The 13,590-nt window shown below is 43.8% G+C and overlaps 1 protein-coding gene across 12 annotated transcripts in view; it reads left to right on the top strand.

Annotated features, from left to right (window-relative positions):
- ACSM3 (acyl-CoA synthetase medium chain family member 3) overlaps positions 1-13,590 on the top strand; it is a 68,980-nt gene that overhangs the window by 16,783 nt on the left and 38,607 nt on the right. For 4 of the 12 annotated variants that reach the window (XM_063612122.1, XM_063612120.1, XM_063612121.1 and 1 more), the window contains exon 1: positions 13,236-13,350. The exons of 1 other annotated variant lie outside the window; for it this stretch is intronic. The gene's annotated coding sequence lies outside the window, so the exon portion shown is untranslated. Of the gene's footprint in view, positions 1-13,013; positions 13,351-13,590 lie in introns of those variants that run through there. 7 more of the 12 variants (XM_063612128.1, XM_055233107.2, XM_063612124.1 and 4 more) reach the window with 4 other exon arrangements.

Raw genomic sequence — 13,590 nt, 5'->3', positions numbered from 1 at the left:
CTAAAATGACTCTAGTACAGCATCACATAACAGATAGCAGACCCTGAAGAAAATCAAAGTCTTTTACCCCAAAATATATTTCTTTGACACATTTTGAAATGGCCCTGCAAAGCTGTCTTTTGTGGGGAAAAGCTGCATTCTGTAGGAAAATCTCCTTCCTTTGTTGCGGGACAATCAAAGACTGGAGAGACCGAAAAAGGTTCAGGAGAGTTTATTAAGGTGATCACTGGCTCAGCCAGACATACATCCAGAAAGTCTGAGCCCCAAACTAAAGGCTTTCCCTACTTTTAAACATCTTAAGGTGGGAACTATGTGAGGCAGGAAGTAAGTTACAGAAGAGAGAAACAAAGGCAGTTAATCAAGCATTGCAACATTTCTTACATCTTGAGAAAAACATGTCTTGCAACCTAAACTTATTGGTCTTGTGACCCTGCAGCCATGCTAGGGAGGTAAGCAGGAACTCACTGGGCCTGTAATAAACTTTGACGAATGTGGAGTTAGGGAGTATAGATAAGGTCCACTGACCACAGAGAGAAGACAGGCTGTTAATATTCTCTTTTAACTTGAGTGTAACTCAAGTTAAAGTTGCAGCAACTTTAAGAGGATTTAAAAATTTCTATTACCACTACTATTAGGTTATAGTTGATTTCATTAATTCCTTCTTCATTTCCCCCTTTTGGTGCTCAACACAAATGTAGATTAGTAAAGAGCATCACAGTTAGCTATTTCTTGAGTGGGTACATACTCATCTTGGAATACCAGTTGGTACTTTTGCAGAGCCATTATTCAGGTGGTGGTATGTTTGTCTACTATTGCTTCTATGGTGGATTGGATGCTTCTGATGAGAAGTGGCAGGAGACATGGAAGCAGTAGGCATCCACCTATTATGGCCACGAAGCCTATTATTAAAGTTTTAAAGTCTCCAAACCATGAAAACCATCCTCCAAAGAGTGAACTCGGGTTCCAACCAGACCATGTATGGACTGGAGCATGAGCTAACTTCTGCATCCTGGAAGTGATTTCCATGATACTTTTCCATTGTCATCAATTTGTAAGCAGCAATTTGTTAAATTAAGTTTTCTACAAGCTCCTCCTTCTGAAGCTAAAAGATAATCCAGTGCTAACCTGTTCTGATAAATGGCATCTCTCATCTGGGTCACCTATATGGCTAGCAAGTCTAAGGCTTGGACTATTTCACTGACTATAATTTCCAGAACTGCTTGCAACCTTATGATGCAGTTTAACATATAAATAGGAGTACTGTATCCCCATGACCCATCTTGTGCCTAGGTGGCCAGCCCATAGTATTTGATAATTCTTTCAGGGGGCCGTTCATTATCTTTCCAGCTCCCTATTTCAATGTCCTTTTTAAGGTTAGTATTTATTTTTTCCACAGTACTTATTTTTGTAAACACATTTCTTCTGACTCTTTCTGCCTTCATCATACTGAATGGCTTATATCTTCCCCTTGCTGCAGTGGGAGTGGGAAAAAGGATGGCCTTATTGTTCCTAATACACATACCCCTGTCCATTTATCAAGTAGTAATTGATAAGCCTTTGTTCCACAGATCCAATATAACTCTGCAGGTGCTCTCCAAACAGTTGGAGCATCTAATTGGTACCATGATTTAGTGTTGGGAACTGCAAAGAAGGGATTAAAGTCTGACACAGAGGAATTGTCTATAAAGCTTCTCCATTGTGTTCTGTCCTCAGATTCTTCAAAATATTTTTGACCCAGGCAAGTTGTTTCCCCCTGGTTCTGAAAGGCCTTGCCCCAATGGGCGATACAGTATTTTCTGTTGATGGGATTCCTTATTAGCCAAACGCTTGGATTTCCATTGAATTTTGTAACAAATTCAGGCAAGGTAAAATTGTGGGATCAATTCTCTGGCTTCCCAGGGCCACTGATCTCCCATATTAGTACCTCCACATACATAACATGAAGTAACTCCTAAATTGTTAGCAATACTTTTGGCTAGCTGGGCAAACAGATTTTCAGCTGATATAGGAGGAATTTGAATTATTGACACTTCAGGATTAAAGTGTTCATTGAAAGACTTATAAAACCTAAACTGTTGCATCAGGCTAACTTGAACTTGGGTCCTTTGGGTTTTCTTGATGATGACCAGAGGAATTCCAAGTCCCAGGAGAGCTCCTGCCTGATCAAAGTTAGTAGCCCTTTATGCCTGTTAGTCCACAAAGCATATTTGGCTTTAGTATTGTCAGATTGAGTGGGTTACACATTCCAGTTGTGCACCCTATCTTCGCCTCTTGGCTGGCAAACAGAGCAAACTTTCCTGTGTATAGGTGGTGATTAAATTAATATGTGGTCCACTGATTATCATAATCAGGGCCGTCCTTTTTGGACTCTCCTATTATGGCCTTGGCAGCTTTGCTGCTGACTCTTTCTTGTCCTAGATTTTTACAGATGGTCCCAATATTATTTAGTTTACTGAGATGTGCAGCTTGGCAGCCATCAAAATATATGGAGACAAGCCCTTTATGGAAGTAAGGGAATACTTCTGTTTTGTTTACAAGTTTACCGACCCCGGTTTCTGTGGGGTTTGTATATGATGGCATTAGGGGTTTGCCAGTTTGGACTTCAAACTAGAAGTCATAGGGCAAGAACTCTGGGTCATAACATACTTGGGGCTGCCCGTTTCCAGGATCACAGACTGAATAACTAGTCTGGTTATAGACACAAGTTCCCGTATGAGTCCCTGTACACTTATAGTAGGTCAGGTATAACAGTTTTAGTCACATCTTTTCCAGACCAGGCCTCTATCATACAGTGATGACAGTCATCCTGGTCCCCTTTTATAACTATAGGTGAAAGTGTCAGTGGCTTCAGTATTACTAATATGATTAAACTTGTACTATGCATGAGCACCCTTCTGGGCAACAAGCTTGGCAGCATTTGCAAAGATAACATGACAGTAAAATAATCAGTACAAGTAAGAGTATAACTGTGCTTGTAAATTCAATCCACACTTACTTATCTATTGTTGACTTCCTCAGGCTTCAGCCGTGTGTAGACTAGTCAGCTTCCCGTTGTGTGACTAGAGCAGGACTTGATGTTTCCTTAAGCTTCAGCCATCGGTGGACCGACCAGTCTCTGGTGTGGTCAGAGCAGGGAAGTTGTTCTTCTCAGCAGTGGCTTGATTTTGCCACAGGATCAGCTGTGTCAAGTGGGCTGGGTTTTGTTGACTGGTCCACTGGTCCTGAGTTGCGGTCGCTGCTGGTTTCAGCCAGCTATGATGAACCCAAGGTGTGATACCTGCAACTTTAACAGCAGTGGGGATAGACAAGATCACAATATAGGGACCATCCTATAAAGGCCCTAAGGTGGTTGGATTCCATCGTTTGACCCAGACAGAGTCTGCAGGTTGGAAGGGATGTACTGCATCTGTGAGGCTAACAGGTATTCTTTCTCTTACCCACCCTTGTATTTCCTGCATGGCCTCACCTAAGGCTTGCATTTGCCTTCTTAAGGTTAATTCCCCAATTTCTTTTAAATCCCCTTTTATCTGAGTTAAGATTGGGGGTGGTCAGCTGAACACCAGCTCATACTGTTAATTTAGTAGGGGTTCACCTGACTCGGAGAAGGACCATGGGCAGCACCTGATCCCACCTTAGATGAATTTCTTGGCAAAACTTCTTTAACAGCTGTTTGAGTGTCTGGTTCATTCTTTCAACTTTTCCAGAACTCTGTGGGCAATAAGCTATATGCAGTTTCCATTTGATTTTTAACATCTGTGTTAGCTGTTGTACTATCTCTGCCACAAATGCTAGGCCATGGTCTTAACCTAAAGTTAGAGGCAGTCCAAATCTAGGAATAATGTCCTTTAGTAAGATCCTGGTTGCTTCCTGAGCTTTCTCTGTCCTGGTGGGAAATGCCTTGACCCACTCTGAGAAAGTACAGACAAACACTAGCATGCACTGGTAGCCTCCGGCTCGAGGCAGCTCAGTACAGTCCACAAGCAGGTTTTCACAGGGTGTAGTTCCAGTTTCTTGAACTCCTGGAGGCCGTGTTGGCCCCTGACATGAATTGTTTTGGGCACAAGTTAAATATTGCTCACAAATAGCTTGATTGATGGCAGTTAGGTGTGGCACATATAAATGCCATCCTACAAGAGTCTCTAATGCAGTTTTTCCCATATGTGTTCCTTGATGAAACTGCTTTATGAACTGGGGGGCTATTGCTTCTGGGATGGTGAGCCTCCCATCTGAGAACTTCCACCAACCTCCTTTCTGGTAACTTCCACTCTCCTGCTTAAACCAAGCCTTTTCATTAGAGGAGAAGTTAGGGGGTTCTGTAAGGAAAAGCTCCAGTAAGGGCATGGTAAGTGTTTCCTCTTCCTTCTTAGTTACCTCTGTCATTGCAGCTCTTTTGGCTTCTCTGTCCACCTTTCTATTTCCTCTAGCCTTGTCACCTCCTCCTGTTTGATGCCCTTTGCAATGGATGACTGCTACTTCTTTTGGAGCCCATACGGCTTCTAAGAGCTGCTCTATTTCCTTTTTATTTTTGATTCCTTTCCTTCAGTAGTTAATAATCCTCTTTCCTTATATGTGGCTCCATGGGCATGCAAAGTGGCAAAAGCATACCTTGAGTCAGTATAGATGTTTAATGACTTTCCTTTGGCCAAGAGCAACACTCTAGTGAGAGCTATTAGCTCAGCTCTTTGGGCTGAAGTTCCGACTGGCAGAGGGCAGGCTTTGGCTACTGAATTCAGTGTTACCACTGCATATCCAGCCCATCTGACACCTTCAGATATGAAGCAGCTTCCATCAGTAAAGTATTCAACATCTGGGTTTTTTAAGGGCTGGTTCTTTAAGTCTTTTCGGCTTGAGAAAACCTCACCCACTGTTTCAACACAACACTGATACCCTGGGCCACACAACGGGGACTTTCCATGCTCCGCCCATTCTATTGGCAGCAGTGTGGCTGAATTCAGAGTATTCACAGTCTCCAAAGTTATGTGGTTCTTGATATCTTAACATCCCAGGGTTAGAAAGCCAGTGATGCCCCCTCTGCTCCATCAGGGTGATGACCATGTGGGGCACCCAAATTATCAACCTTTGTCCAAATGTGAGCTTGTTAGCATCTTCCACTAACAGGGCAGTGGCTATCGGTGCCTTGAAACAGGATGGCCATCTCAGAGTCACCAAGTCTAGTCACTTGGACAAATATGCCACAGGCTGATACCGTGACCCTAGGGTTTGTGCCAAGACTCCTGTAGCTCTTCCTTTTCTTTCATGGACATACAGGTAAAAAGGCTTTGTCATGTCTGGCAGTCCTAATGCCAGGGCCTGGATCAAGGCCTTCTTGATTTCTTTGAAGGCCATGTCCTGCTCTTTTCCCCACAGGAGGAGTTCTTTTTCCTCCCCTTTGGTAGCCTTATACAATTGTTTTGCCAAGAGTGAGTAATTTGCAATCCAAATGCGACAGAAACCAGTGGCCCCTAAAAACTCCTGCACTCGTTGTCTAGTGTCAGGTCGAGGAATGCCACACACAGTCTCTTTTTGCTCACATGCAAGCTCATGCTGCCCTTGAGAGATGTTAAAGCCAAGATACCTTGCTCTTTGGCCACAGATTTGTGCCTTTTCCTTAGACACCTTAACACCAGCCTCCCACAGAACATGAAGGAGGCTTTCTGTGCCTTGAAAGCACTCTTCTTTTGTGGGTATAGCCAACAATAAATCATCTACATATTGCAACAGGACACAGCGGTCACTTGTTGGTACAAAAGCCTTCAGGTCTGAGGCTAGTGCTTTCTCGAAAATGGTTGGGGAGTTTTTAAATCCTTGAAGGAGTATGGTCCAAATGTACTGTGATGAGCCCCACTCAAAGGCAAAGATGCCCTGGCTTTCAGGAGCTAGTCAGACGCAGAAGAATGCATCCTTTATATCTTAAGCACATAAACCGAGCAGCATCAGCAGGAATTCATCCAAGCATTGTATATGGGTTGGGCACAATGGCATATAATATAGCTGCAACCTTATTTACGGCCTGCAAATCCTGTACTGACCAGTAACCTCCAGAGGGCTTTAATACCAGTAGCAATGGAGTGTTCCAAGAAGAGGTACATGTTTCTATTATCCCAAATTTAAAGAGCCGGTCTATATGCTTTGTAATCCCATGGGTTGCTTCTCCTGAGATGGGATGTTGATGGATTCTCACTGGGTAAGTGTCCCACAGCAGTTCCACCACTACGGGTGCCTGATTTATGGCTAGCCCCGGGGGATTGTCTTCCGCCCAGACCCCTGGCAGCTTGAGAAATAATTCTTTATACATTGCCTCATTTTCCCACTGGCAAAATGCATCTTTACAAATTTTGCATCTCTCATAGAGTCTCCATTCCTCTGTTGTTGGGACAGTAAGGGTCATTATCATGGCTTTTCTTTGACCTAGGTTTAGAGTCATGTCCCCTTCTGGTGTAAAGATTTGTGCTTGCAATTTCTGGAGCAAGTCTCTTCCTAACAAGGGCACCAGACAATTTGGCAAATATAAAAATTCATGTTGGACTTCCTGTCCTCCAATCACACATCTTTTAGGTTTGAAGTAAGGCCTCTTTTTTGTTACTCTTATAGCTCAAATTATATTGACATAATTTTTAGACAGTGGCCCAATTGCTTGAGTTCCTACCGAGTGCTCCACACCAGTATTGACCATAAAGTCCATTTTCTGGCCCCCTATGTCCATTGAGACCATAGGCTCCTTGGGGCCTGATGAAATGGAGCCCAGTCTGTCTCAGTCCTCATAAAAATAATCTATTCCTGCCAGTCCAATTAAATCCATGTCTGACTTCTGAACCCCTTGACCGGTGACAAGGGGTTCTAGCCAGCCGTTTTGTCCCTGATTGTTGCCTTTATCCTTTTCTCTTTCTGGGCATTCATTCTTCCAGTGTCCCATCTGCTTGCATCTCGCACATTGATCTCTCTCAAGCCTAGGTCGGCCCTCTTGTCCTGGCTTAGCTTCCCAGTTTGTCTAGCTTGTCCTCTACCATGACTGCGATCACGACCATGTCCTCTCACAAAACCAGTTTCTCTTCCAACTAAGGCCATGACCAGCAAGTTTGCCTTTTCCTTAGCTCTGCGTTTAGCTTCTCTCTTGGCCTTCTCATCCCAATTTACAAACACCTTAGTAGCCACCTGGATAAGCTGGGTAATATTCATGCCTTCAAAACCTTCTAACTTCTGAAGCTTTCACTTTATGTCTCCTTGTGCCTGGCTTACAAATGCTGCATTAACCATACACTGACTACCCACAGCCTCTAGGTCAAATGGCGTTTAAAGCTGGTAAGCCTCACAGAGCCTCTCATAAAATTCACTGGGACTTTCATCTGGCTTCTGGCAGACCTCTGAGACCTTTCCAATATTGGTGGCCTTTTTCCCTCCAGCCGTTATTCCATTTAGGAGTGCCTCTCGATACCACTGCAAACTTTGTAGCCCTTGAGCCTGGTTAGGGTCCCAGCCTGGGTCAGCCTCTATTGGCAGTGCTTGTTGTGCATTCTGCCTGATATCTCCTGTGTCTGCAGATGCATTATTCTCCAGCCACTGGAGAGTGGCTTGTATAACTCTATGGTGCTCTTCCATATTAAATAATGACGGAAGAAGTTTTTTGCAATCAGCCCAGGTAGGATTATGAGCTAGGAAAAAATACTGCATTAGATCTATAAGAGCCTGAGGCGTCTCTATATAAGAGGGAGTATGTTGTTTCCAATTTAAGAGATCAGCAGTAGAGAAGGGCTGATAAATGAAGAGCCATCCTCCCTCTTGGACTTCATTCTGTGCATTTAAATAAATTTGTCCCCTTGTTTCTCAAAGGGGCATCTGCATTGCTCGGGCATGGCCTGACCTAAGGGGGCCAACCTCATCCCCCTGGAGTTCCTCCCTTGGCTTTTCAGGCAAGGGCTCTGGCTCCTCTCTGCATGGTGTTGCCTGAGGGGTGCTTTCTTCTGAGTCTGAGCCTCCGGAGGCAGCCGGGGCAGCCTCCTGTCTAAGCCTTGCTAGGGATGGATAAATTGGTGCATAGTGGGGTGGACTTTCTATCTCTTCAGGTGTGGTCTGTAGGACAGGCATTTTTCTGCTTTTCTTGTGACTCCTTTTCTTTTTCTGATGCCTTGCAGTCTTTTTCTATGGTTATGGGTTTTGTCTGGGCCATTAGAGTCTTAAAGTAGGTCTCAAAGCAGGCCTGCAGCCACTTAGGGTGGGTTTGAATTACCCTTAGCCAGGAGTTGATATACAGAAACTGATCTGGGTGCCCAAGCTGTTCTCCCAACCCCGGTGACTACCCAGAACACTCAGCCAATTATTTCCCTGTCTATTGTCCCTTCAGCTGGCCACCCTACATTAAAACATGGACAGTCTATCTCACAAAGGCTTCTCAGTTTCTGTGGAGTTAGCTTAACCCCATAATCACCATTAAAACCTTTTTTAAAGTTTCTCAGCATGCACTCCAGTGGAGTAGGCTTTGACGTTTTTCCCCCCATTTCTTCCCTCATGGCATGCTTTCACTGTCACTTTCATTCTTGGATCCATCAGATCAGGTCCTATTATGGGAGGTTCAGACACTGCTTAGCCAGGAGCAGCTGTAAAGCTGGTCCTGTGGGCTCTATGCAGTGTCCTAGGTCTGGTTTTTCCCACACTCGCCTCGGAGCACACAGTCCACACTAAGAGATCTATGCCTCCCCATGTTACGCCCCACGTTGGTCTCTTCTGAGACCATCTCTTTCACACATTTTCACACACCTCCCCTGTCCCCAAAACGGTTTTCCTTTCTGACTGACTCGCAAGCCCCACCCACGTCTGGTGTCAGTTAGGGCACGAGTTTTGTCCAAGTCAATGGGCCTCTCCCAGTGTTCCCAACCCCTTTGGGTCAGACTAGTTGTCATGCCCTGGGAGGTGATCAGGCTCCCCTTCCGTCCTTATGGGATGGGTCTTGCCTTAGAGCTCAAACCTTACCAGAGTTCAGATGTTTGTGCGCTGCTCCCGTGACTGTCCTGCAACCCTTTCTACTGGTTCCATTTGCGCTGTCGGGGGAAGGCTCCAGAACATGGGGAGGGCTGGGCTGTTCTCCTTCTGGGGTTAAACTCTCCCAGTGGTGCCAAGGACCCCAGGTCTCCCGTGTCCCAGGGTTCTAGCCCACAGGCAAAGGAGACAGAAAATCTGCTATCTCCAATCCCAGACGAGGCCCCCAGAAATGTTATGGGACAATCAAAGACTGGAGAGACCGAAAAAGGTTCAGGAGAGTTTATTAAGGTGATCACTGGCTCAGCCAGACATATGTCCAGAAAGTCTGAGCACCAAACAAAAGGCTTTCCCTACTTTTAAACATCTTAAGGCGGGAACTATGTGAGGTGGGAAGCAAGTTACAGAAGTGAGAAACAAAGGCAGTTAATCAAGCATTACAACATTTCTTACATCTTGAGAAAAACATGTCTTACAACTTAAAGTTACTGGTCTTGTGACCCTGCAGCCATGCTAGGGAGGTAAGCAGGAACTCACTGGGCCTGTAATAAATTTTGAGGAATGGGGAGTATAGATAAGGTCCACTGACCATAGAGAGAAGACAAGCTGTTAATATTCTCTTTTAACTTGAGTGTAACTCAAGTTAAAGTTGCAGCAACTTTAAGAGGATTTAAAAATTTCTATTACTACTACTATTAGGTTATAGTTGATTTCATTAATTCCTTCTTCATCTTTACTATGTATTTCCAGAGAGTGTGATACCTTTTAAGGTCTAATAAGAGACATTCACAAGTGTTCTCTTTGAGGCCTGCTACCTGGAGGCTTAATCTACTTGAAAAGAACCTTGTCTTCTGCAACCTCCCACCCTTTACCTTAACTCAAGCTGATTTCAACTCTTCAGTCAGAGTTTAGCCCTTTCAACCAATTGCCAATCAGGAGATCTTTAAATCCACCTATTACCTGAAAGCCCAGCCCCTTCCTCCTTTGAGATGTCCCAACTTTCCAGGCTGAACCAATGTATACACATTTTTTTTTTTTTTTTTGAGACGGAGTCTCACTCTGTCGCCCAGGCTGGAGTGCCCAGGCTGGAGTGCAGTGGCATGATCTGAGCTCACTGCAACCTCCACCTCCCAGGTTTGAGCAATTTTTCTGCCTCAGCCTCCTCAGCATGTATTGATTTATGTCTTTGCCTATAACTTCTTTGTCCCTAAAATGTATCAAATCAAACTGTAACCCAATCACCTTGGGCACATCTTCTCAGCACCTTCTAAAGCTGTGTCATGGGTCATGATCCTTAACCATGGCAAAATAAACCTCTAAATTAATTGAGACCTGTCTCAGATACTTTTTAGTTTACAGATTGAGACCTTAACCTGTAGGATCTGACACTATTTCCAGGTAGATAGTGTTGAACTGAAGTAGGACATGACACCCAAGCTGGTGTCCACTGGAGAATTTCTTGGTATAGTGAAAACCCCCCACACATCTAGTGTCAGAAGTGTTATTGTTAGAGTAGGTAGTCAGGCAGATATGGGCAAGGCAGGAAAGGCAGGAATGTCAGGCGACAATCAGGTGATGGTCAGGCGGTTATTAAACTGTCACTCTAAAATAATTGGTTGCAGTAAGTGCCAGGGAAAAGCAGTCTCCTAAGAGATAGAAAACACCTAAAGCTGGTGATCAGCAGCTTTCCAGTAAGATCTCAGGAGCTGGGCAAGTGTGCTCAAGCATGCGTACTAAGAGGCAAAATGGCAGATTTTAACTGGTATACAACCTTCCTCTAGGAACACTTGACTGGTAAGGGAAAAACGCCTCAAATGAGAATGTGCACAACTTCAGTAAAGATATTGCACATGCAGCCCCTCCCAAGTGCTTACAGGCCACTGCACATGCAGACAGCCCACACCAAGGAAAAAAATCAAAGGAGATACAAAACCTTGGAAGCATGCCAATGTATAAAACCCGAAGTCAAAAGTCAAACAGGGCACCTGGATCTCTCAAGTTGCCTGCTTGCCCCTCTTCCTTTGGTTCCTGCTCTAAAACTTTCTAATAAACTCTCACTCCTGCTCAAAAACTTGCCTCAGTCTCTCACTCTGCCTTATGCCTCTTGGATGAATTCTTTCCTTTGAAGAGGCAAGAATCAAGTTACTGTAGATCCATATGGATTCACCACTGCTAACATTATGTTGAATGGTATGTGAAAGTAGAAAAAAAAAACACTGTTTTTTCCCTATCTCTAATAATGAGCTTAACATCAGAATAGAAATAATAGAAGAAAAAAATCAAAGAACTGGAAGCCAGAATTTACTCAACCTGAACAACAGAAAGAAACTAGAATGGGAAAAAGAGAAAAAAAAGAACAGAGCCTCAGGGACCTGTGGAACTATCATAAAAGATCTAACATGGGCCGGGCGCGGTGGCTCAAGCCTGTAATCCCAGCACTTTGGGAGGCCGAGGCGGGTGGATCACAAGGTCAGGAGATCGAGACCATCCTGGCTAACACGGTGAAACCCCGTCTCTACTAAAAAAAATACAAAAAATTAGCCGGGTGCGGTGGCGGGTGCCTGTAGTCCCAGCTACTCGGGAGGCTGAGGCAGGAGAATGGCATGAACCTGGGAGGCAGAGCTTGCAGTGAGCCGAGATCGCGCCACTGCACTCCAGCCTGGGGGAGAGAGCAAGACTCCATCTCAAAAAAAAAAAAAAAAAAAAAAAGATCTAACATGGGGGCTAAAAATTTACTCTAAGAAATAATAGCTGAAACGTTCTCAAATTTGTCAAGAGACATAACTATAGAATTCAGCAATACAGAAAAAGAAATATACACCAGGACCAAGCGAGGTTTATTCCAGGGAGGCAAGACTGGTTCAATATTAGAAGATCAGTGTAATCTATCTTATTAACAGGCTAAAGAAGAAAAACACCACATGCTTATAGTAACTGATGCAGAAAAAACACTTGCCAAAATTCAACACTTATTCATGATAAAAACACTCAGAAAAAAATAGAAATAGAGGAGAATTTCCTCAACTTGATAAAGGGCATCTACACAAAACCTATAGCTAATATTGTACCTAACCATGAAAGACTGAATGTTTTCCCTCTAAGATCAAAAGCAAGGCAAGGATGTCTGCTCTCGTCACTCTTATTCAATGTAGAGCTAGACATTCTAGCCTGTGCAATAAGGCAAGAAAAGGAAATAAAAAGCATATAGATCTAAAAGAAAGAAGTAAAATCTGTTTACTTATTTACAGGTAATGTGATTACACAGAAAATACCAAGGAATCAACAACAAAAGACTCCTAGAACTCAAAAGTGACCAACAAATTCCTCTTCAAGTAAATTTAAGTTGGGTCTCTCACGTGTAATTGAAAGAGTCCTTTATTTATTCACATATCCATCAACTATTTATTGAATGCCTAAAATTTGCCAGTAGCTATTCCAGGCAATAGATACACCATCAAACAAAAAGAGTTCTTACCCTCAAGGGTGATAGTAAGAGATGTAAAAAGTTAAAAAAAGGTAAAAGAGAAAAAATGAAGAGTTCTACTTTAGAAAATGAGGTAAGGGAAGAGTTATTTAATAGGACACCTCATAAAATGAGGAATTTGGCCAGGGGGATATCTGAGGAAAGAGTTCCAGTCAGTGGGAACTGTGAATTCAGAAAGCCTGAGGCTGAAACAGGCAAGTGTGTTTGAGAAAAAGCAAGGAGGCTGGTGGCTGTGCAGAGTGAGGCAGAGGAAGGAGAATGGGCTGTGGATCAGAGGACCCTGTGCCAGATCATACAACTCCTTGCAGTTCACGTAAGACTCGGATTTTACCTGGAGTGGAAAGAGAAGCACTGAAAGATTTGAGCAGGGGAGTAACCTGATAGCGTTTATGTTTAGTCCTGCCACTTCGACAGATAAACGCACCAATGGGCTTGATGAGATTTAGGCCAACCCATAACCGCCCCTCAACTTCTTTCCTTTCAATTTCAAAACTCCTCTATGGCTTCCTCCATCTGTTCTTCCTTCTGAGAAGTGCTCTCTCTGCCCCTTTACAGAACTAACCACTTTAGCAACTCCTTGGACACTTTCCTTCTTGTGAATAATTTGCTTTCTCAGCCCCTCAAAAGCTTGTTGTGTCTGTAAATCATTACCTGTAAGAGGAACCGCTGGGAGTCCTGTAACCTTTAGCCCAGAGCTTGGCTCCTCCTCCAGAATGTCTCCACCAATCAAGGAAAGTGCTTTGGGCCAGTCTTGCTCCTCCGGATTGTCAGACTGCTCCTCCCTCTCCTTTAGACTGCTGCGAGGAAAAAGCAGATGTGAGAACTCAAGGTTCAGGGCTGCTCTTCTAAGAAACAAGTCTGCCATAATCTCCAGCTGTGTTGGAATCTGTTAACTAGTGAGTACCTCATCTCCTCTCCTGTGTAAGATTTCCTGAACTGGCACATCTGTTTTTTGAGCAAAGATAACAAACAGATGAACGAAACCAACAATCAAAAATGCTGTCATTAAAGTCTCAGGCAGCCAAAATTACTCTCAGAATTTCTCAGTTGTGTGATACTATCTGTTAAGTGATGAGGAGTATGCACACACAAAAGGCTATAAATGTAGCAGCTGAGTTTTCATGTTGAGCCTTTTG

This window comes from Symphalangus syndactylus, chromosome 11 (assembly GCF_028878055.3).
Source record: "Symphalangus syndactylus isolate Jambi chromosome 11, NHGRI_mSymSyn1-v2.1_pri, whole genome shotgun sequence".
Classification (NCBI taxonomy): domain Eukaryota; kingdom Metazoa; phylum Chordata; class Mammalia; order Primates; family Hylobatidae; genus Symphalangus; species Symphalangus syndactylus.
This window is presented reverse-complemented; position numbering and strand designations above follow the sequence as displayed.